The following is a 24,412-nucleotide window of genomic DNA, read 5'->3' on the forward strand; positions in this document are numbered from 1 at the left end:
CGCATTATGCATTAGTTGCCCTTGTTTCAGTCACTTCTGAGGTCTCTGTGTGTAACAGGAGGTGGCAATGACTACATTAATTCCACAAGGGTGTACGCTACAAAGAAGTCTATGAAATCGGCAGGTGGTTTCAAAAAATCTAATATTGGGAGTGTTTTGGTATCCTTTAAGTTCAACTTATGTGGAAATAATACATTAGCTCAAATAGATCTCTCACCTCAACCCTTTGTTAAGTAAATGCAAGATAAAAGTAGCATGAGTGGTAACTTAATAATTGGGAACTTTTGTATATGTTTCAGAAAATGAGAAATACATTCGCTTAATATATCATGACCTTTAAAAAGAGCAAAATATTGCTGGAAGCAGCACTACTGATTTGCTGAAGCTTTTATTCAACTGTTATTTTAATTTATGGAAGATTGCTTTGTTGCTGGGCACCCCTAAGATCACTTCATCCAGTGTGTTGCCCATGGCATGTGTTGAAAGAATCTTGGCAAGGTCGGGTGGAGAGTGATGGGCTGTTCCCAGGTTTTGGCATTTAATGACCTCAGTACTTCAGCTGTCATGACTCATAGAGGTGGACAGATCTGTCCAGTGTCTGATTCATTTTGTGCCTACTTGCATTCCTGCCTTCCCTGACAAAGACTTTCGTGATCTTAATAGTGTTGTATGAAAAGGCAGTTAATTTTACTTTCATTTACAGTAATTACATCGGGTGTCTCATAGTTCACATATTTGAGAAATGGTGAATAATGATTTCCTCTTGACCTTCTGTCCACTACCTTAGCTTTATTGACCTTTTTGATATTCTTCATTGTTTTCCTTCATGCTGCTGAGTGGCAATTTAGGTAGTTGCTCTTAAAATAGCAGTTGTTCCATATCTGTGGCCATCCATGTTGTTTTTCTCTATCTTTTGTTATATTTGCTGCAGTCCTGTATGTTAAGGAGACTAGAAAGCAGCAGTACTGACTCCATATCTCTTACTGCTGTGCCAAAAGGGAGGGATTTTTCAAAGGTTTCCTCATTGGAACCTGGTCAGTTTTGTTCAGGCAAACTGGCTTCAAATGGAGCTTTTCATTTTCCCAAAACAACTTGTGAATTTAGATCAATACTACTGAACGGTTTCAGTTGGCAGAGAAAATCTTTCCTAGCCTAAACTAATCCCAGTTTTTTGACGTGTTTGTTTTGCCTTTGTTTATGAAAGAAACTGGGATGGAAAGAAGGAACCACCACGCTGATACGCTGATGAAGAGTTATCTGGTATTGAGAACAAATTGATTTATGTGAATTATTTTGGCCTCCTGTTTGCCGGCGTCTGAGGCCAGAATTGCAAAAATGTTCTTCTACTACAGGGCGCCCTAATTTTCTGTTTTAAAGGAAAATAACGCCTTCCATGAAAGCTGGCAACAAAATAACAGAGGGAGTCGACTTCCAGATCTTGTTGGTACGTGGGGAGGGTGTTCGGATCTGAACTGATCTGAATTTATTTTAAGAAAAATTGTTTTTCAGCCTCAGTCCGAATAACGGTGATACCTGGCTGTGGGCAGTTTATGGGTAGTGAAATCCTATACCCATCAAAAACATCATAAGAAGGCATTCTATGAGTGTAGTTCTTCTGTTTGTTTGAACCAGTATTAATTCATTCTAAGATCTCCTCTGCTTGTCAAAGCTAAGATGGCAATAACAGCTGCAGATAGGATGCTGCTGAGCACGTGGCTGGTACATGCAGTGCCAACAGTGCCAAGACACCTTCGCATCTGTTGGCAACATAACAATTTATGGAAGCCTTGAGTTTATCAGGGTAACACTTGTGTTTTCCTGCATTATGCCTATAACATGATGGTACTGCGGGAACAGCATTCTGATGGCCAGCAGTACTTTCTGCTAGGAGATTTCTTCAACTGAGCTTAATCCCATCCATTAAGTTTGCATTCTGCTCTTTGCCTTTTATCCCATCCATTAAGTTTGCATTCTGCTCTTTGCCTTTTTTTTTTACCCAGTTCCTATATTAATATTAAACAATTTAAGGATTTTTTTTTTTTTAAAGATATAATCCTATTGGAATCTGGTAATCCCATATTGAGGCACAAAATGCAGTTCAGTAAATACTTGTAGGAAAGTAGCATGAGACAGTTACATTTGATATCTGTGATTATATGCAATGTGCTCTTACGAATATAATCCTTTAAACACGAAGTCTTTAATGTTGAACAGCTGTAGTAAAAACAGTTTGCAGTTCTGAAATTAGATTTTCTAGAACATAACCACATAAAAGCTTATTTTAAAATCATCTTTCCCCTAAACAGAGAAGAAGGAAAAAAGGAACACCACAGTTTTTCCTTCTTCTCTTTTTTTAAAGCAAACAATAAGTCATGAAGAACTTAATTTAGCAGCAGTACATGTGAGACATGGGCCACAGGCTCTATTTCCATAATTTCCAGACAGCATGGGCCGTGTAATGTAGCAGTGGAACCCAAGGACTGTTTGAAGGAATGCTATTAAAATATGCAAAGATGACTCAACGTGATGTGCCAGTCAACGCTTACCCTTCTGTAATTTCAGAAGGATTGTTTTGAAGATGGTTTCCAGAAATGCAGCAGTTAGTTGCAAAACTGTGTTCTTCACCAAAACTTTTTGAAGAGCTTCTGAATGTAAGAGTTCTGTATATCTTTAATGTGCTCTTTAACCACCAATCACAACTGTGATGTCTCAGAACTCATTATTTGCCATTTTTTTGCTCTCAGTTATACTTTTCCTTATAACTTCAAGATGTACTGCTTTATAAGAGAAGTATCCTTGAATAACTGCCATTTTGCTTGCTCAAAGTTATAGTTACTTCCAGATGTATTGCTTATCTATGATAAATATATTTACGATTACAAGACTTCTGCAATAAGAGCAAAATCCTCCAAACAGGGGTATGAATCCAAAACAGTAACCTAACAGTTAAAAAAACTGTGCCCAAATATGGTTAAATTGAGTAGGGGGACACCTCCCCAAACAACCACTGAAGTCATTTGTGTGTGCACAGAGGACTCAAATTATGTTTGTGTAACCTTGTATATACATCAATTGTATGAATATGTAATAGCTAGGTGTGGCTTTAGTATTATGTAGACATGCAGTGGAAAACTTTCGGTTTGTAAATAGAAGATGGCGTGAGGATTCAGATGCACTTGATTTGTGGAGGTTACCCACCTTGTGCCCTTTGTTGTGCTTTGGGAGACCATAAAGAAATGACAACAGCTGATCTGGCTTTCACTTTCCTCTTAGCTTCACAATAATTAGGGCTCAGCCCTTTTGCTCTCTTACCTTTCATTTACTTCCTAAATCAGCATCCTCTACCTTAATTTTTCCATCTTTTTCAGGTGTATATCTTTCTTACCTCCCCTCACCACCCCAGGGTCCCAGACAGATGATCAGCTCTTGTATTAAGATATGAAAGGACTGATCTTCTTATTCTCTTCAGTCTCTTTTCTGGATATAGAGTAGACATGCAACTCCTGGAAAAGACTGTGGGTGATCAGAATGTTTAAGAAGCTAACATACCTTAGCCTTTCTATATAGGACAGTTTAGCTTTGAATGCTGCACAGGGTACACAATTAAGTTGGAAAAGATTCCTTAGGCAACAGCACAGACTCTGTGGGGCCTTTAAAGTCTCACTATTTAGATTAAAAGCATTTTGAGATTTCAGTAATCTTATATTAATATACATTTGCAAGCAGATGTTGTAATCTTTCATTCTAATGACACTTAATCCATTTTACCTCTAACACTGAAGTGCAGAATTATCTCAGTGTAAATACCTTTTATTTATAAACTGCTCAATGTCATAACAGACTCTATGCTTTCTCGCTTATTTAACACACTTTTTCACCTCACTGACTTTTGATCCCTCAACATTTGCTCATCAAGCTGTCTTCTGGCTTATGACTCTGGAAGGAATCAAGAACTGCATGCAATCCTCTGTGGATTCAAAATTTCTTTCTCAACCGAATCTGCAGTACCACTGTTCTGTGTGTATCCTTTCCGAAGTATTACTGTGGGTTCCTAAGGAAAACTCCATGTTGGACACTCTGAGACTCCATATGGATATTTTATCTCTGTAATAATGTTTCTACTGCCGTGTAGTCCAAATTTAAACCATCAGACTTCATTTGAACACAATGTTGAAGCAATACACGACATTTTGCCTCATGTTAAATCTTCTCTGGTCCCTTTGCTAACTATGCTGGCAAGAAGTGATGCACTCAGAAGAATTTATTCCTGTTAACTCTTATTTTTCTGTTGTTATCTGGCTGTGCAGCACTTCTTCATTAACTTTATCATTTCTCCTCTACTTTTATTAGGAAATGGCTCCATTGTTATCTTCCCTCCATCGTATGAGATACGAAGTGCTGTTCTTTCACTGTCTTAAGATGTTCAGGAACATTTTCACATTTTGGAACAGTTGCTCCCACCTGTTCAGAAAGGAATGTTGAATAATACTGTCAGCAGATCAACTATGGTGAGTGAAGAAGTTATGTGACATTGTAAATTGATTTATGTCCTAATCCTGCAGTAATACTGACTTGCTCTGTCTTGGAAGCTTTAGTTATTTTCAAATTTCCTTTTAAATCTCTGTTTTGTATTGATTTAATATCTTTTTTCTTGAATGTTGCTTGGAGTATACAACGTGTTGAAAGCATATGCTTTAGAAGCAATGGAGCAAATAGGGCATGTTTTTCCCTATTCAAGTAATCGAGTTGATGAAAAGGAAAATCTATATTTGTTTTTATTATTACAGAATCTGTGAGATGTATAGTTGATATAAATGTCATAAAGTGTTAGCACCTGAAGTTAATAGGTTTTAAGGTTTGATGCCAAAGCTCTGCACAGAAAACACCTGTAGTTCAGCAATGGAGAAACTACATTTTGATGTATGAGAGAGAATTAACTGACTATAATAGCAAAGAAAGTAGTACAGAAAACAAACACGTAAAAAAAAAAATATATATATATATATATTTCATTTTTAGGAATAACTATCAGCTTTTAAACTGCAAGAAACCTGTGTTAATATCTCTAGAATATCCTACAAAAAACTCTAATATCAACTTTGGATGGTTTCTTAACGTTGATTGCATTTCTTGCAACCTAGCACCTCTCTGCAGTTCTTGTTTAGACGCTGTTTCTGGAAGTTCACCTTTGAGGGAAGAAAAATTGCATAGCAACTTAGGAAATAACTGACAGAATTCTTTGATACCGGTTTAAACAGTATCAGTGTATCTGTATTTAAACAGTATCTTCAGTGTACTTTATTTTGACTATTCAATTAGTTAGGATTACAGACAGGTGCGGAGCTTATGGTTTGCCAGAGGTGAAGTTGAGAAAAGGAGATTTAAGCTCTATGAGGAGGAACAAGATGTGATTTCTTTTGGAATGGGTATTTTCTTAGTTAGTGATGCTGCTTGACACATCAAGTCAACAAAGTGCAAGGTGGAGCAAGCTGCTGTTTAGTAGTCTGTTGTAATCCATCAGTAGTGAAGAGATGGGACTGCTAACTGCCATTAAACTGCGATCCCGAGACTGAAAATCAGTGGATGTAAGATGAGTACTGATAGAATGGCACAATTAAACGGTGACTTTATGTGCTCCTTGTGTTTAAAATTGCAGTTCTTCATATCAGTTGGCTTCAGTGTGTAATAATAATGTACTATAATCAACTTACATGTGAATTGCTTTCTGTCCAGGGCAAAGTCTCAAAATATTGGCTTGAACATCACATTAGCTAATCTTACTGCACTATTTCCTCTGCAGTTTTTCCAAACGTAGAATTCCAAATTCTGCATCTGTTCTGGTTAGTGCCAGAGCTACTGTTCTCCATTCCAGTGATGTATATTAGGATTTCCTCTGCTGATTTGCCTTGCAACTCCTTATTATAACAGCACCTGCAGCTGTGGCTGTTTTTCGTTGTTGTTCAACCAAGTACTATAAAGTAGCCTTCAGTTTCTTAAAAATATACAGAAGCTGGTAATCTCAGGCATTGGTCTTGGGTGTATAACAACATATTTTAGCTTTTCAATGAAATCCTTTTACATAAGCTGCCCAGAGCTCTGGAGTAAATAAATGTTTGAAAGCTACTTTCTACTAAAATGAGAAGGATAGAACTTCAGAGAAAAAGTAAGAGCAGTAAATTATTTTATCTACACAGTGCAGTTCACTTAAGCTACAAGTGTTATTTATTGTTTTGAATCTGCAATAGTTATGGAGTATACCTGGGTTTTTTTGCTGTTCTATTCTTATTTTATTTTTATAGTATAGCTTTAGTTACACATTGTCTCCTGTTGAACCGAGGCTTGTTTTTATAGCAATTAGGTTCCATTAAAAATATTCTTTTGGAGATGGCTGTCTTACCTGGAACTATCCCAAGGCTTGCATTTACTGTTGTACACAGCAGGGCTGATAAGAGTTTTGTTCTTTTTTATTATTATTATTTTTTACTAGACATAGCAAGCTATTCTCTTCAGAAAGTTTGGAGAAGTTTCTTTATGTTTAGCTAACTGTTTCAATACTTCAGGCTAATGCTATACAAGTTCCCACAAGGGACAGCAATTTGTACCAAACTTTTAGCACGTAAAAATAGTTGCAAAAAATAATCAGTGGAACAAAAAAGCAAATGCTATTCTTTTTGTGTATTCTTTTACTATTTTCTGGTTGTGGTGACGCACTGGAACAGGCTGCCCAAGGAGGCTGTGGATGCCCCATCCCCGGAGGCATTCAGGGCCAGGCTGCATGTGGCTCTGGGCAGCCCGGTCTGGTGGTTGGTGACCCTGCACATAGCAGGGGGTTGGAACTAGATGGTCATTGTGGTCCTTTTCAACCCAGGCCATTCTATGATTCTATTATGTGATTATATGATTTCCCACTGATACTGAGAATTAGAGGTGAGGGCTTTCTGTGCCTGGATAAGTAATGGCTTGCTTGTATTTGGAAAAAGTCACACCAAAGAAGGCCTCTGCATCCAGTTTAAAAGTTCTGATTGGTATTTCTCACATACTTCAGATTTTAATGCATCTTCATTAAATTATCTCTTTATTCTGGGTCTGCATAATTTTCAAATCTGGGGCTGAACCTGAGATTGTCACTGCCAGAAAATTTTTCTCACAAAATTAAACCTTGTCAAGAGTATTCTGTGCTACAGTGTCTCTGGGCCCTGCACTCCAAAAGGAAGATGACTAATTACCATGACTCATTTAGGTCTGAGTGTGATAGATCCTTCTAAATTCAGTTCTTTCCTATATCACAGACCTCCACAGCACACTTACTTTGTCAACTGTGGATGTCCTGTTAGATATGCAATGCCCAGCCTCTCTGTAGTTTAAATACTGGGAAAAGAGGATGTTAAACACAAACTAAGATAGGCACCAAAATTTTACAACACATTTAATTTCCTACAAGCAATGGAGTGGGCAAAATGTGACCTTGCTTTTGGTTGTTTAAGCCACCTTACACTTCTTAATGTCCTCTTTGACTGCTGTTGTCTCCAGGAGGACCACTCCTCATTGCAGACAGATTCAACTTTTCAATTAAACTGTCCTTCACTCACAGTAGAATAATACGGCTCATTGTTATCTCCTAGCAACTCTTTTGGCCCCATCCTACCAGACTGGAGGACCGGTGCTGAGAGGTCAGAGAACTGTGCTCTATAATGAATACAGCTAACATTTTACTTGATACTTGAGGATGAGAAGGGCAATATTTAAATCTTGAATGGGGAGCTAGCAGTAGTTGCCTGCAACCTATCTTCATTCTTTGTGTCCGAAATCATACTGGGATGAACAGTTCTTCTGTGATCTTAGATGGTGTATTGGCAAAATGATTCATACTGACTGTGTGTGCTAAATGCAAAGGGAAATAACTTTTACCAAAAAAAAAAAAAAAAAAAAGGGAATAGAGGTTCTCTTTCTCTGCAGTATGAAAACATCTTGAATATCATACCTTATTTACCCGTCCCATTTCTGACTAAAGTAAGTATGGACATCTCTGCAAGTCTCCAGTATTCTGTCACTGAGTTGTTTTATTCTAGTTCCTGGAAAAAAGACATGGCAGATAGAACAGAAAATATCTTCACACAAAAAAAAGATGGATTCTGTGTCAGAGTAGTAGGCTGCAGGGCATGCTGAGAGTAGGACAGCGTGAGTCAAAAGGTCTGACAGGCAGAAGTCTACAAGCATGGCCTGCTTAGGGCACTCACCCTCACTGGCTGCATGCAGTTGAGTTTTTGTATGGCTTTGATAATTAAAAAAAAAAAGTGGAATAAATATCAGCAAAGTTGAAGAGGGAGATGAAAAACCTGTCTGAAAGATGGTTCGGGACCACTAGGTATTGGGTGATTGTGGAGGCCGCCTGTCAGAATGAGAGAAGGAGCTTCTTTCTACCTTTCTCATGTCAGATAATCTCCTGAAATAGTGAAAACATCTTCTGTACTGTAATTAATTAATTAATCTTTTGGAGTTTTTGTTTATTTGTTTCTTTAAAGACCTAAATAGGAGTTATATCTTAAATAATCTGGATAGTTTTCTTATCTTCATTAATAAATAAGATGAAAGGTCATTTGTGGAATAAGTGCCTGTAAGAAAAAAACAACTTTTGTTATTCTGCTCACACTTGCTGAAATTACCTGCTTCTGTCGCAAATCTCTGATTCTATTTGCAAATTGCATCCGAAAAGGAATTAGAGTAAAAATTTGAATTAGAAAACCAAATATCACTTCTCAAATAAAGCAGAGATGTTCTTTGTTTTCATGACTTAGTACAGTAATTCCTTTTTAAGTCGTTGGAGATCCAGATGTCAAACACTCCCAGAATCTGCAACTAGAGGCATTTTTTTTTTTTTAATCATGTAATTTTTATCTACCTTGGGTTTTTAGCATTGTGGAAATTAACTAGCCCAGTTGGATTTTGATGGGTTTTGTGGGGTTCAAATTGACTTAAAAAAAAAGAGCTTGCATTGGGAATTCAACGTGTTTCTTATCTCAGTGTTCAGGAGAGAAATACGGAATCTGCAAGTCTGGAAGTCACTCTTCAGAGAAGAGATACAGTTTAAATATAGAAAGAGCCCCGGGTTTACTCTAATTGTTACATAAATCAAAACATTTCCTATCTTTTCTTCCCAACTGAGAAGCTGGAAGCAGTTAATAATCTATATGTAGATGTAAATTAATAATATAATTTGAATAAATTGTATTTCTTTCATTTCTAATAGGCAGTGTCATATTGTGGAATAACCACACTTTGTACATTGTAAATGGAAGACTTGTCAGATTGAACATGCTGTAAAGTAGTACTGAAACCAAGAATTACCTTTAAATGTAGCAGTGGGGAGGTGACTTGGGCTGAAACCCTTTCAAAGCTTTAAGTTAAATTCTAAAAAAAAAAAAGATCATAAATCCATTTATTCACAAATGCCAATATTTTATGAAAACTTAATGTAGGAGCGTTTTTTTTTCAGATATATTTTAAAAAGCCGTGAGGGCTGCAATTGCAATTAAGTTGAAATACACAGTTCATTTTCAGCATTTGAGGCTGATAAACGAAATGAATGTTTCACTGAACCAAAGCTGGAATAGAAGATAAAACTTGGTATTCTATCAAATTGTAGTCTTATTTATGGAGTCATTGGAATGATGTGAATTACACTATTGAATATGTCATAGGTGCCATCATTAATCAGTGATGTTCTTTGGCTAGTGCTATACATACGTGACAGTGTTCTTGCTTTGCTCTAGTTGGATCATCTCGGTGTAATAAAAACTACTAGAAATTCAGTTGGATTCTGGTCAGTAGAATGAGCAGGGGGGAGTTCTAACCTCCCTCTTTAGTCCTCTTCCAAGCTTTGTTTTGGTATTGCTTGGATTTTGTCAGGTTGCTAGAGGCTTTCATCAGGAAAACCTTGTAGATGCAGAGTGCGAATTGTTCTGACCAGTGCACTAGTAGGTGACATGCAGTTGTCTTAGCAGCAGGTGTGAATCATGATTGAATTGAGTTGACTTAAAAAGAAAGTAAATCAGCTCAGGGCTTTTGACAGAACATCATCTTCTTTCTGTGTGCTCACTGGTGGCTTGCTTGCAAAATGACACACACTGTCTTAAAGCATGTGCTGAAATATGTATCGTGGCTCCACTTACAAAACTTCAGTAGAACGTATGGGCTACACAGACCTATGTGTGGAGCACATCCATGAGGGATTCACCCATCCATTTGAAGAACTCATCCAGATTATTAGGGACTGAATTATTACAAAAGACAAAGTTCACAGTGATGCAAACACTCGGTCACTCCATGGATAAACACAGAATAATTGTTACAGGCAACAGATGAGTTGCAGTACTCGTTGCAAACTTTACCCAAGCTCTAGTACTGCCACCTGTTCCTCTAATGCTTCTGGAATATACATGCAAATATATTCTTTCTGATTCATTCAAGCTTTTTAGCACTTTTTGTTACCTGCCTTGTTTGTGACTAGACCATGTTTATTCTATATAGACAATGAGGGAGTATTTCCTAGAGTGAGGGTAACTTCATGATGCAGAAGAATACTGTTTCTGCTGACTTTGTTACTGTTCCCTGTTTTTTCTGATCTTGAGTGTAGGAAAGTTGTTGATATGCTCTGGAGCTCTACACGCCGTGTCCTGTTGTTGAAGTTTTAACTTGAAGATTCATTAAAGAAATTCTTAACCTCTAATTATCTAGTCTATTATTTCCTTTTTTCTTTATAGAACAAGAGAGAGGACAGCAGCATATTTGGAGATTAGGGACAGTGAAGCTGTCTTTGTTAGAAACAGAGGAGTATACAATATTGCTGTCATTGATGCATATGCAAAAGCATTTACTGTAAGATCTTTGTCATAGTGTATCTGCTTAATATGCTGTGTTTATGCACCTAGTGAAGTAGGGCTGTATTTTCGATTCTTTTTAATTTTTGCTGTTGCAGCTGTGTTCCATTTGCAAGGTTTGTATGTTGAAGCAACCTGAAACCTCTTGGTTTTAGGTGTAGTCAATGACATTCAATATGTTGGATTTTTTTTCTCCCTTGTTGACAAACTTGCCAAGATCAGATGTAAAATCTTCAGTTAGAGGGGAGTAATTTCAGAATTGGAAACCTAGGGCTGTGATATACAATGTATTATAATTTGTAAAATAATTCAGAGAATGCAAGTAGGAGCACAAAGTCCTATTTCTCATTTTAAATACCTCATTAACCTTACTCCTCTCTTCTGTTCTCTCTCTCTCTCTTTTTTGTTTTGTTTTGTTTTCTGTTGTCTTTTTTCCCCTTCCACTTCTTTGGCGAATGAATTTGGTTGGAGAACATCTCAAAGAATGTTATTGGTGCTAAATGTCTAGTTTCTAATTTTATTTCACTCACAAATAGAGCAGTATTGCTCTTCAGTATAACCTTCAGTAGTAAACAATCACAGCCATGGTATTTTTGTGGTTTTGCTTCCTGCTTTTTGAGCCCTTCTAGTATCTTCTCCCATTTGAGACTTCTGTGGTGCCTAAGTAGATGATTCTTTACACAAAGCTTCCTCATGACTCATCTCTCCAGTGGTCAAAACACTAGCAGATCACACTGATGGCAGCAGTGTCTGCCTGTAGCCTGACGAATTTGAAGCTATTTTATTTTTACAATCACCCAGAGTATTAGAGGATCTGCATTTAGGAGAAGCAATATTTCAAGCAATAGTATAGGTTGCATTGATGAAACCGGTCTTCTGTGAGAGAAGTGTCCACTCAGAATCATTTGATCACATAGGTAACAGGTAACTTGTTTGAGAAACAATCACGGTCTGGATGGCTGAGCATCAGTTACGGTGAATTGCTGTAACTCATCTGATGGTACCACTTATCTCTTTGAAAAATTTACCTGAGTCATGCAGGATTTCTAATCTCATAAAGCCTAACAGTCATGTCAGAATGACACCACTGGCATATCTGTGGTGGGAGGAAAATTGTTAACAATTCAGGAAAAAAAAAATGGAATCACCGTTTTGTTAGGAACTTCTTACCCAAATCTAAATATTTATAGAAGAGTTGATGGTCTGCAGTTCCATTATAGTTAAAGGATGGGAAATATGTAGGTGGCTTCAAAAGTGATGCTTCCTATTTATTTCTAAAAGAGAGAAAATACAGTGTCACTATTTGAGAGAGCAAATTCTCAACTACAAAACAGTATTTTTCAACTCAGTTACAGAATCGTGGGGTGGTTGGGACCTCAAAAATCGTCTAGTAAATGCTATTATGTATTTAGCGTGGATGAGCTGATTGAGAACTTGTTCATTTTATGGTATGACAGCACTGGGTGACCAGCTGGGACGTGGTTTGCCTGTCGTGACCCTGTTGCTGCTGCTGCAACACACCACCCTCCACCTCGCTGTGCTGACGTCCACTGATTGGTCTCAATAAACCCTCAGCATGAGGTAATGTCAGCGGATGCCGTTTTTTTCCACATGGAGGAATTCAGTGGCACTCCTTTGCTTCATCCTCATCTCCATGTCAGACTACCCCTCTGCTGCCATTTGTCACACAGCAACAAAATGTAATGGAACATTGGTGGGAAGGTTCAGTCTCTACTGCCATATAGCCAACATCCACTTCTGATGTTGTGGGCCAACACAATAAAAAACCGGAGGCATTACTTTTGGAGCAGCCCACATCTATGCTTCTCGGTCCTAATGTGTCACATCATGCTGTGTTTAAATAGGTAGATACATTGGACTTCGGAGTTATCTGTAGACGAGTAATTCAGATGGGTATTCAGATCTATAGTGTAGGCCTCTTTAATCAGGTGAGATGAGACCCTGAGTCTGCATAGGGTCTTCAAGGATGTGTTGAGGTTTATATGGATTGAACCAGTGTTACCAGGTACCGTGAGGCATATGCTACAGTAATGGTAGAAGGAAATACTGTTTGGTTTTTTTTATTATTAACTGTCTAGAGCTATTGTTTTTGTATTTTTTAACTTGCTTTTCTTTATATGCAGACATATCAATGTTTGGTATCTCACAGCACAGTTCATAGCCAAGCTATAAGGACTAGATTTTACTGTGGTGTTCTTTATGTGATATATTTCTCTAACTACTTTAATAGCTCAACAAAAACCGAACTTAATACTTCCCTTTGCACGTTTTCAAGTCTCTCAGTAATTAAAAAGGAAATACACAGCTAATTACTTTTTCTGTTACAGGAATGGTGATATTTCTGAATCAAAGGGCATTGCATTTAACACAATTATAGTTATGTGAATCAGGACCAGAGAGGTTAAACATTAGGTTCACGTGGTTGCTATGGTTTCTATTCCATTTATAATTTTTTTTGCTGGTGGGAATTTTTTTAATGCTTTTAATATTTTAAAGTGGATAAACATTAAAAGAAGTATATTTTAAAATTACAGATTTTCTTACTTGTCACTTTACACTTTGCCTAGGCCTCACTCAATTTACCTTATTTTACTTTGAGAATTGGTCACTCCTTTAAACCTAGCAGTTTAGATGATGGTACCTGTAGTAGGTACTGTGTAGTTAGGGTGTAGGTACTTGCTCTTTTCTGGCTGCCACTACTTTGGCTGGAGAGACTGAGCTCCATGGTAAATAATATTAGTAAGAGGAAGTAAGAGAACTAACTCAGAGGTATAAACAGGTGTTGTGATGCGGGGGTTGGGTTGAAGAAGTAAGAATTATTAGCTAGTTTGGCAAGTGTTTCCAGTTTGGGAAATGTTTCCCTTCATCTAGTGTACCTCCAAAATGCAATCAGTCCATGCATTACTGGAGACCTCACCCTCATGTAAACTGAAATGGAGCAGTGCGGGTCCTCTCCTCAAACCACCTCTTCTGAACTAAAATGTTAATACAGATTCACTAATATACGTAGGCATATATCCAGAAAAGGGAGAAGTTTTGAAGCTGTCAGTGACTACCAATAATGTTATGGCAGAAAGACTGCTTCTGAACTGCTTCCAAGGCTTTATTGACGCAGCTGTGGTTTAAGCTGATCTGAATGGAAGCAAATTAAACGGACTAATGGGAACTGTAGAACAGAACTGTAGCTGGGAACAAGGAAAAACTGGTGTGGAATGGGATCACACAAGTGACAGCTTTGTTCTTGAGATGTTTCAGCGTACAGCAGACCTTAGAAAATGGACAGAAGAGAGGCAAGGACAGAAAAGTATATTCTTTATAGAGGTAGGTTCTGTAACAGCTGCTACCTGCAGTGCTGTGCTATGTACTTACTAAACATTCTTTTTAGTCCTCTCTTGAGCTTTTTAGTATTTTATCAGTATGAAATGAAACAAGTGCAGTAATTATTTACTTGATAAATTTGAGTGAGTGCCCTATCTAGGTGTCCTAACAGCTGCCAGGAGAAAGCCCAATGGACCTTGTTTACGAAGTGTGCCCCCTTTGCTTGACATGATAGAAATGTAGATTAGTCAGGAAAAAGAAGTAGTAGAAGTTAATGACTTCAAGAGGAAAAATACAGGTAATGTGTCTATTAGTTGCTTGCTTTTTTTTTTTTTTTTTTTTTTGTGATTGATTTATTTTGGATTTATTCTTTCCTTGACTGGAATATACTGCTTTAGGACTCTGTTAAATGAAAGCTCATCTGTGGCAAAAAGTAATGGCCTTTATTGGCTAAGGTGGAGATTCAAATATCAAGGCTCTTGGTTGCCATAGATTTGTGTGGCTTCACTTTCTGTTTGAATCCTATCCCGTTTTAGTCAATAGCAGTGGATGTTGCTTGACTACAGAGGTCTTAAAAGTTGGATGCCTGACCTAAAGCACTCATCTGGGTCCTCTTCATAATCAGCTGGGAAAGAGATTGGTGCACGCAGAATGCAACAAATGACAATCTAAGGCAGAATTGTATTTGATTGTGGAGGCCCCTGCGAGCACCTTAGGCCAGATGACTTTTAAATCACTGCACTTAGAAGAGATGAATGTTGTCCACAGTCTTTCTGTAGACTTCGAAGTGGCCTGAATCAGGTACATAGATCTGTTTTTCCAGGTTTCTAGCTTCTGTTCCTGGGATCACAAACTTCTCTTTATCACAGGATCATATTAAGAGTAAATTAAAAAATAAACACAATTTGTTCAGGTGGGCATTCTTTCTGAAACATAAAACAGCGAATTAGAAAACATGGGAATTGGACAGTCTTCTTCACATGCTGTTTACTTATCAACGTACTCTGATGTATGTCAGAGCACAAAAAAGGTAGGAAATCAAAGCTGGTTAAGGCATATAAATGCACAGGCTCATAACAGGGAGTGTACCAGCTGCCCTTCTAAGGCATCATGTAGCATGCCTTAGACAGACATGAATCACAGGATCACAGTGGTTGGAAGGGTCTTCAAGAGATCATTGAGTCCAACCTCCTGCTAAAGCAGGTTCCCTACAATAGGTAACACAGGTAGGCATCCAAATGGGTCTTGAATATCTCCATCTTACAAGGTTATCTCCAATCTTACAAGGTTACAAGAAATCTCAGATGATTTTTCTGATAGGAAAAGCTTGTACCCTTCTGCAAAGTTAGTTCATAATTGGGTTTGGCATATATGCATTTTTTGTCCTGTTTATACCATTCCTCCAGTGCAGTGGAGAGAAATGGAGCACACAGGGGAACGGAAAGGATAGGATACATTTCATAAAGTACATTTTATAAATAGTAATAATAATAACAAGAACATAATAATTAAGAATGTGGTTTTTCTGTGTTTTTTAGGGCAGCTTTTCCAAATTTTTCCAAATAAGCCAGGTTTTGGCTATTACAAATTTAAAAAGAATCTGAATGTTGATTTGTTACAAGGGACCAGAGTAATTTCAGGTACTGGTGGGATCTTTGACAGATACAGGGAAGTTGCTTTTATCTTCATAGCTTTCGTCTGTTCTAACAACAGGTACCAGCTTTATTTCCCCGTATCTCTTTATTTAGAATCTGCTTTCAACATTAAAGTTTCTAAGTTGCAATGAAGGCATGATATACTCAGTTCCTCTTTGGCATACACAGACGAAACGTCAGTTAGACTCGCTGTGGGTGTGATTGGGGTTTTTCAGGGGCAGTTTTACTCAGCTGATGTGTCTGTACCAGGTTACTCACAGTGCTGTTCCTATTGTAGCATTGGAGCAATCGGTACATTTCACATTTCAAAATTAATAGCCTAAACTGAGGAGATCTCTGAGATCACATACAGTTTATTTTGTATTTTAATTATGAACATATTGTATTTTCTGAGCTGTGGTACATAAGCATTAAAACATTTTAGGACAGTTTGAGAACTAGAGTCTTCGAAATGAATGGCCTTGTTGTGCAGGTGGCTTTGACATTAAAATGTAATGAGAGGTAGACTTAACTCTGAAGACTTTGATTATTTATTCTAATGAGATATGTTTCCCATTCTATTTTGGATAGGCTAAATTTATCACTGTGTCTGCTGGTATCCACCAGCTGATGTGGTGCATGCTGATGTTTACGTAGAAATCTGTAGCCAGCTTTCTGAGTCAAATGAGTATCAAATAAAGAAGGAATATCAGATAAAGAATGTGATAGGAATAGCGGGGAGGAAATTCTTGGTTAATAACAACGGGGAGCCAGGATAAAATAAGTTGATTGGAATCTTACAGTTACTGCTCTGCCATTTTCTTGTGGGGTTTAGTGTTAGGGTTTTTTTTTAATCTTTATTTTTTTTAATTGGGAATTAGTATTCTATAATGGAGAAAGAGAGCAGAGCACAGATTGGATCACAAGGCACGCAGGGAAAACTCAGAAAAAAAAAAAAACACAGTTAAAAACTCTTCTGGATTTCTGCATCTTTTTTTTTTTTTCGAAGTGAGATGGGAAATAAAGTAGGTAGATTATTAGCTTAGAGCTGATAATAAAACGACCAAAGCAGATGGTAGGAATGATAAAAGAAAAAAAAGAAGGTTTATACGTACCTCATTAACCACAGTTTGTAATTCGTTTGCAGATTTTTATGAGAAACTCTGCAACGAATAAAAGTCCAAGATATAAAAATCAAACAAAATTTAAGAAGGCTAAAATCAGACCAATTAAAGCAAATATATAATACACAATAGACTCTGAAAGCTTAATTTCTTACTGTAAAAGTAAATGTTTATCAGTTTCTTGCAAGCCTCAAGGGCACTGAGAAAATTTCACTTTCTTGCACTTTAACATACAAAATAGAATCTAATGGTTCCTTAAGTAAGCCATCATGACAGAGCTAACTGTGTGAACTTAAGGAAAGTGATTTTATTATACAGAATTTCTAAACAAATTGATTTTCCCCATTCTTGTTCATTTTCTCATCAATATCACTTATAAGTTCTCACAAGTATGCCCTGGCGGTCTGCCTGGGAGGACTCCTTGTGTGTAACACAGAGAGGAAGGGATGCTTGTGGTCAGGTCTGTGCCACGTCCCTGGGTTTTTTTGGACTGACAGCAATGACCTTCTGTATCTTTGCAAGTCATTAATTGTTACAGGACAGGGCTTTGCTTCAGCATTTTGCTTTCTTCAGTCTCCTCATGTCTTATATTCCTATTCATTATATATTCTTTTCTATTTTTTTTTCTTGTTTTGGAAATGTGTCTGTTCTTATGGGATGGAGTTTGTGATGCACTCACCTAGGCCAGGTGCCACCTTCCTGTTGGTATGGAGGGTCTTCCACTGGGTGTTTTAACTTCAACATGTTCGTCAGCTGCTGGAAGGGGAGTTCTTCACTATTAACAAGACTGTTGTTCACCATTTTTCTGTTGTTTCTTGAGGTGCTTTCATAAATGCATTGCCATTCATGTTTTGTTTGTAACAATCTTTTTGTTAGTATTCTTTACACAGTGCACACAGTGGTATTGAGAGTAAGGAGTTATATGAAAGTTACTGTTTGCAATATAGCAAGAAAGGACTAGCAGCAGTGCTAAGAAGGGATGCAATGAATGTTACCTGTATTTTGTTTTGAAGATATATGTATGTATTGAGTGAGCAAGACAAGAAAGGAAATACAAAATACCAGCGTATGAGAGAGATTGGTTTATCAGCAGGAGTTCTGCAGTTGTCTTGACCGCACATACTTGCATTTCCTTGTGTTCAGTCATGATGTCTTAGTGAGTTAGTAGATGCATCCAGGATGACTGTCTGTAGTCACTCTCAGAATCCAAAGTAAGGTGTTAGAAATTTTAGTTTGAATCAAGCATCTGTCAGACATGAAAAAAAAAACACAAAAACGTGCTGGTAAAATAAGGATGGGTAGAAATTTCTGTCCAAATCAAGTTGGTGTGAAGCTCTCACATTTGTAAATGGTTTTTACAAAAGCAATGTAAATAGTATGTCTGCCATGCTGAGTCCTTCAGAGTGAAAATAACAACCAAAACTCAGCTCCCTCCAGAGCTAGGAAAGATTGGTCTGATATTCTTATTTTGTAGATTGAGTTAAGCATCCAAACCATTCTGTACCTTTATTTTTTCCCCCCTCAGTAAAAATTAAGCTGTACTCCACAAGATGCTTTTCTGTTTGTTGTATATTAACTCGCTTATTACAAGTTTTTCTGTTATTTTGGAGAGGGATTTATTAATACAAAAAAAATCAAATATTGATATAGTTCTTATTAAGATCCATGAGAACCAATAATTTCGTCTTAATTTTGCAGAGAGGAAATAAAGCTTTTTCTTAAAAAATAAAAGTAGTTGCCAACAGTCTACATCCTAGCTGCTTACTAAAGGTAATGCAAAATCACATTTGGTTTTAAGAGGTGACTTTGTTCATGAGTAATGTTGCATTTGCTCCTCAAAAACATTTTTAAATGCCAAATACCTCAGCATTTGCATCACATAGCTTAAATTCAGTGACAAACTGAAGTCAAATCAGCATTCCGTTGCTGTAATGCTGTATTTCTTAAATGAGTATGTTGTTCTGCAGAGATTAAAATACAATTAGTCTTCTGAATGTATCCCTTTTCTAAGCTGCTGTAATAGTTTCTTCTTTGTTCTTCATCACACCTATAAATATCTTCCCATTTCTACTTGCCAGAAGGTTTGGGTTCTCTGAAGACTGTTCTCTTTCTCTCTCTTTTACTTCCCCCCGTCTCCCCACTGCAGATATATTAAGCCTCCAGCTCTTGATGTTGGCTTCAATTTACACTTTGGCTCCTGAAACTGTTTGATAGGTCGTTGTCCACAGATGTTGTCTGTTTTAATTGCTTAATTTTCCAAGTAATGGATCAAAACATGAACAGACGTTTCGATAATCTAGACAAAAAAAACAAAAAACAAAAACAAAAAAACCAACAAAACAAAAGAAAAGAAAACCTATTAAAGTAAACAGAGGATGACTGAAATTCACTTGTGGGAGGATAGAGAGGCCTCACCATTTCTAATTAGTTTCTGAAGTTGACCTGGGGTTGAGGCCTGGAGAGGTGTTTAGAAAGTGAAATGTGAGCAGCAAAACACTGGGGGGGTGTGGGGGAGAGATTGTTCAGGAGATGCTCAGTTGTATAGTAGGGCAACTGTTGCATATGGGAAGTGCTGCACAGATCAGCCAACACATCCGCTGGTAGGCAGGCAGCTGGCTAACGGGAGCCTACGGGATCACAGGACAGGTCTTGTTCTGCATTAGGGGCCATGTTCGCCAACTGGAAATGAAGAGAAGTGCTGAGGGAGTTTGACAAGACATGAGAAAGCCCTTCTTTTCTACACACAGCTGGATCCTCATAGACCCCAAGGCAAAATGTGAGGTAGAAAGGCAGGCATTGGTGTTTGAAGGCTGTTCTGACTGCAGCGAGGCAGTGGGACTCGCTCCTTAAGTTGTTCTTCCTCCACTTGGTCTTCATCCAGTGAAAGGGAACATTGTGTTGTTGCTCAGATCTGCTGGGATTCAGGCAGGAGTACAGTCTGCCACCTTTGACACTCAAACATGATTTCCGTATGCAGTATAAACATGAAAACAAGGGTGTGTAGAAAAAATCAAGTATTTTCAGAGCCATCAGGCATGTGAAACAAAAGTGAGCTTTGGACTTGAAATTTCATATTATGCTTGTCCAAATCCACTGAAAAAAAAACCCAAACAAAACAAGTGAGGTGTGATAGCTCGTGGGGAGAGCTTTAAATGGAGTGTTTTTCTCCTGCAGGCTTATCTGGGACGCACCTGCAGTAACCTCAGTAGATTAAAAGCAGAGGTCTGGAGTCTCTGTGGGTTGTAAGAGGCTGTACTTTTAACTCTGACTCCTATGTCAGATGCTGAAAGTCAAAAAGCTCGAATCCTGCATGAGCATGACTCAGGTCCTCTCACAGTACTCTGGATTAGACTGCTGGTCCTCGAGGTTCCCTTCTGAATAGCCATGTTCACAGCCTTCTTCCTGGCTTCATCTGTCACTCATTATTAGGAAGATATAAGCTAACTAACCCATTGTAATATTCAAGCAAGGAAATTCAACCTTAATAACAGTAAAACCTGTTGTCATGTATTTTATTTGGATTTCTGTATATTATTCATCACAGAATTGTGGGGGTTGGAAATGCCCTCTGGAGATCATCTTTTTCATCAGCCTTCTAAAGCACATTCCCTAGAGCAGGTTGCACAGGTAGGCATCCAGACAGGGCTTGAATATTGCCAGAGGAGGCTCCACAATCTCTCAGGGCAGCCTGTTCCAGTGTGCCATCACTGTTGTGGCTTAACTCAGCAGCAGCTCAGCACCATGCAGTGACTGTGGGGTGAGGGAAAGAATGGAAACAAAACAGAACTTGTAGATTCATACTAAAAATATTTACTATGACAGAAAAGGAAAATGGAAACAAAAAAGTGGCAGTAACAATGTACATGTGTGTATCCAGAATGAAAGTACTCACCACGTGCAGATCAACACTCAAGCAACAGCCAGCCCCCAGCCAACTGCCGGCAGCTTTATGACTTTCCCTATGATGTCACTTGGTATGGAATAATCTCTTGTCTAATTCTGGGCAGCTGTCCTGGCTCTGCCACACCCTTGTTGCTGCACCATAGAGGCAGTGTCTCTGGCCTGCTGAGTGGTCCTATCTGTGCTCCCACAACATTGGTGTGCTATGAACACTGTCTCAGCTGAAACCAGGACAGTCACCCTTGAGGTAATGGAGTCTTTCTGTGTTCCTGCTTGTTCCTGTTGCCCCTTGTCCTGTTGCTGGGCACCACTGAAATGAGCCTGGCCCTATCTTCTTCTTTCCTGCCCTTCAGATAGTGATAAGCATTGATAAGATCCTTTGTCAGTCTTCTTCAGGCTGAACAGTCTCAGAACTCTTAGGCTCAGGATACTGTTGGCCTCCTTGGTCACAAGGGCACACTGCTGGCTAATGGCCAACCTGTTGTCCACCAGGACACCCAGGTCCTTCTCTGCAGAGTTTCTCTCCATCCCCTAACTGGTACTGATGTGTGTGGTTATTCTTCCCCAGGTGTAGAGGACTCTGCGCTTGCCCTTGTTGAACCTTGTCAGGTTCCTCTTTACCCAGCTCTCCAGCCTGTTGAGGTCTCACTCTTCCTAGTTTGGTACGGTCAGTAAATTTGCTGAGGGTAGATTCAATCCCTTCATACAAGTCGTTGATGAAGACATTGAAGAAGACTGAACCTAGCTCCAGCCTCTAGGGAACACTGCTGGTTACCGTCCTCCATCTAGACGCTGAGCCCCTCTGAGCTCTGTCAGTTATCCAATTCTCAATCCCCCTTTCTCTCTATGCATCTAGCCCACACTTCCTAAACTTACGCATGAGGACTTTATGGGAGACAATGTCAAAAGCCTTGCTTGAAGCCAAGGTAGGCAATGTCCAGTACTCTCTCCTCATCTACCCAGCCAGTCATAGAAGACCACCATATTGGTCAAGATGTGCAAGGCCAGAAGAACAAATAATAGTGCCCAGAAGATATTGGGCCTGCCTGATAAGAAACAAACCAGGACATAAAAGATAATAGCCCATATGTATGTGTGTATAGTCCACTTAGTCCTTTATGATAGATGGCATTTTACTTATTTGTTTGTTTATTTATTTATTTATTTTTGTAAATACGGGAGCATAGACTGAACTTTTACAAATGGTTTTGCTCCTCAAAGATGTGAAGGAATTTCCCTTACGAAGGCAAAAAAGGGGAGGGGAGGGAGGAGCGCAGTGATAGTCGTGTGACTACCTACTGCCTAACTTAGCAGAGTTTAAAAAATAGATCAGCATAATGAAGAAAGGGAAAGCTTTATGATGTACATGGCAAATTGATTGTTTGGGTCTACTGAAATAATCTAAGAGATACTTACATGTCCTCACAGAAGTGGAAGTAGTCGCTTAAGCAAGTCAAAAGGACTGAGTTTCAGACAGTATGAAAAATACAGTGCAAAGTCTGTTGTTTTGGGTCTCAAATCTAACTACTCCTGATGCTATCTGAAGTGATAATAGTTGTGATTATGGTATTGGGGTGTCTAAAAACTGCACTGATGCTGATGCTCTTTGCTCATAATCTGATGCTGCTTAGAGATTGCAGAGCTTATCAAGCATATTTAAGTCTCAAACAAGGCTATTTGAAACTTCCAAAGGTGGAGAAACCCATGTCTCAAAAGTTCAGCACTTTTGTCTGGCTGAGGTATTTTGCTGAAGGTTGAAGCTTTGCTTTAAGTTCCATATGTCCTACTTATGTAGGCAGAAACAACCTTCTTGAGATGGGATGTTTCTCTTCAAAGATCCAAGGTGGCCATAAGTAAGAAATAACAAAGACAGCCAGACTGAACTCATCCAGCCTCTTGTTGCTGCCAGGAGCGTGTTTTAAGTCAGACTCATCGTGCACCAGAGGATTTTTCTGCAGTCTCCCCTTGCAATCCCTTAGCAGGTGGGGAGTCACTGTTTGATATTTATTAGAGAAACATTGTTATTTTATGTGTTTTAGTCAGTGATGGCCAATGTATGCTCTTGAAGATCAAGGAAACTGTCTACTAGATGGTACTCTTAAATTGTAATACAATTTTGCAATTAATGTTATTTTGTAGGAGGGCAGGCAATGGATTTTTGAGGTCCTTCCATAGAGGTATCTTCATAGTCCTAGCTATAGCTAAGGGAACAAACCAAATAAACTAAATAGCTGAGGAACAGACTAACTGGAACAAACCACTGGCTGTGAGGTTATATCGTTGTACTTAAGATTTAATGCTAACTTTCACATCTCTGCAATAGAGAACGAAGTAGGCTCTTTGGCTTCTTATTTACAGATGAAAGGATGGGTCAAAAGTTCGTAGAAGGTATAAGGACCTGGAGTATTTGCCTAATTTTGGGGTGTTCTGTGTGCTTGGGTAAGATTGAAGTCCTACCTGCAATGGTTTCTTAAAGGGCAGAACAAGCTTGTGACACTAGCATGGTGAAGAATATCCAGGCAACTATGTTTTTTCTAATTACTATTATTATTTAGGTAAAATGTTAGTTATCTGTCAAAACCTATAAAATAAAGGCCATTTTAAAATCGAATGAATAATAATCTAGGATGCAAAGCATTGCTTAATTCTGACAGTAATCTTTGTTTATGGGATTGCCAGTTGAATGTATTTTGCACAATTACCAAACCTGAAACATAAACCTCTTGCAGCTTTTCTAGTGCATTGCTTACGGGAGAACTGCACTCTTTCACAATGTCATCTGCTTTCCACTTGTCAAGTCTCATTGGAAACCAGCTATTCACATGCATTTGCTTGGAGCTATGTTGAAGAGATTTGAATTTATCAGTGTAATGTAATTACGTCCTTTTACGAGGGATGCACATTTAATGTGTGCTGAAATGGGGATTAACAATTATCTTTTTTTTTTGTTCTTACCCACTGTAATAGATGCAGTGTATTGACTACACTTCCCAAGAGCTCCTCTAGCAGTATATGCTGCAATTGCTGCTCCTTTTCCCCTTGGATTTGTACTGGCATATAGGTCTTTGTTAGTAGTTTCTTTGAGCTGTTTCTTCTTTTTTGGTCCTAAATTTTCCTTGAACAAATTCATTTTATTAATTTTATCCATTAGCTTAGCTGTTCCTCCAGTTTATTTTGCAGATAATTTTCAACTTATAATTATTCCATGAACAACTCAGTGGTGGTAGGAACATTTTTTTGCATATGCTGCAAGACAGCATGCCAGTGTGCCAAGGGGCGTACTCAAAGCATGCCCATTTTTTTGCTTGATTTAAGGTTAGCAAATGGCAAGTTGCTTTATGATATTTCAGTCTTAGTAGTACTGGAGGAAGCAGGCTTTTATTTCCTAAAATGACCTACTTTTCTAAAACCGATGTGTTGTAAAGCTGGTTGGTGGTTTGTTTTCTCTTGTTTGTTAGTTGTTTTGGTTTTTTTTACATCATAATAATTTAAAACATGCTTTGTAATGTTTGCACTCATAGCCAAAATGTAATCCATA

The 24,412-nt window shown here is 38.2% G+C and overlaps 1 protein-coding gene across 1 annotated transcript in view; it reads left to right on the forward strand.

Annotated features, from left to right (window-relative positions):
• The window catches only part of PCDH15 (protocadherin related 15), a 990,968-nt gene that overhangs the window by 13,907 nt on the left and 952,649 nt on the right, over positions 1-24,412 (forward strand). The window contains exon 2 of the mRNA XM_046942815.1: positions 4,351-4,508. The gene's annotated coding sequence lies outside the window, so the exon portion shown is untranslated. The remainder of the gene's footprint in view (positions 1-4,350; positions 4,509-24,412) is intronic.

This window comes from Gallus gallus, chromosome 6 (assembly GCF_016699485.2).
Source record: "Gallus gallus isolate bGalGal1 chromosome 6, bGalGal1.mat.broiler.GRCg7b, whole genome shotgun sequence".
Taxonomy (NCBI): domain Eukaryota; kingdom Metazoa; phylum Chordata; class Aves; order Galliformes; family Phasianidae; genus Gallus; species Gallus gallus.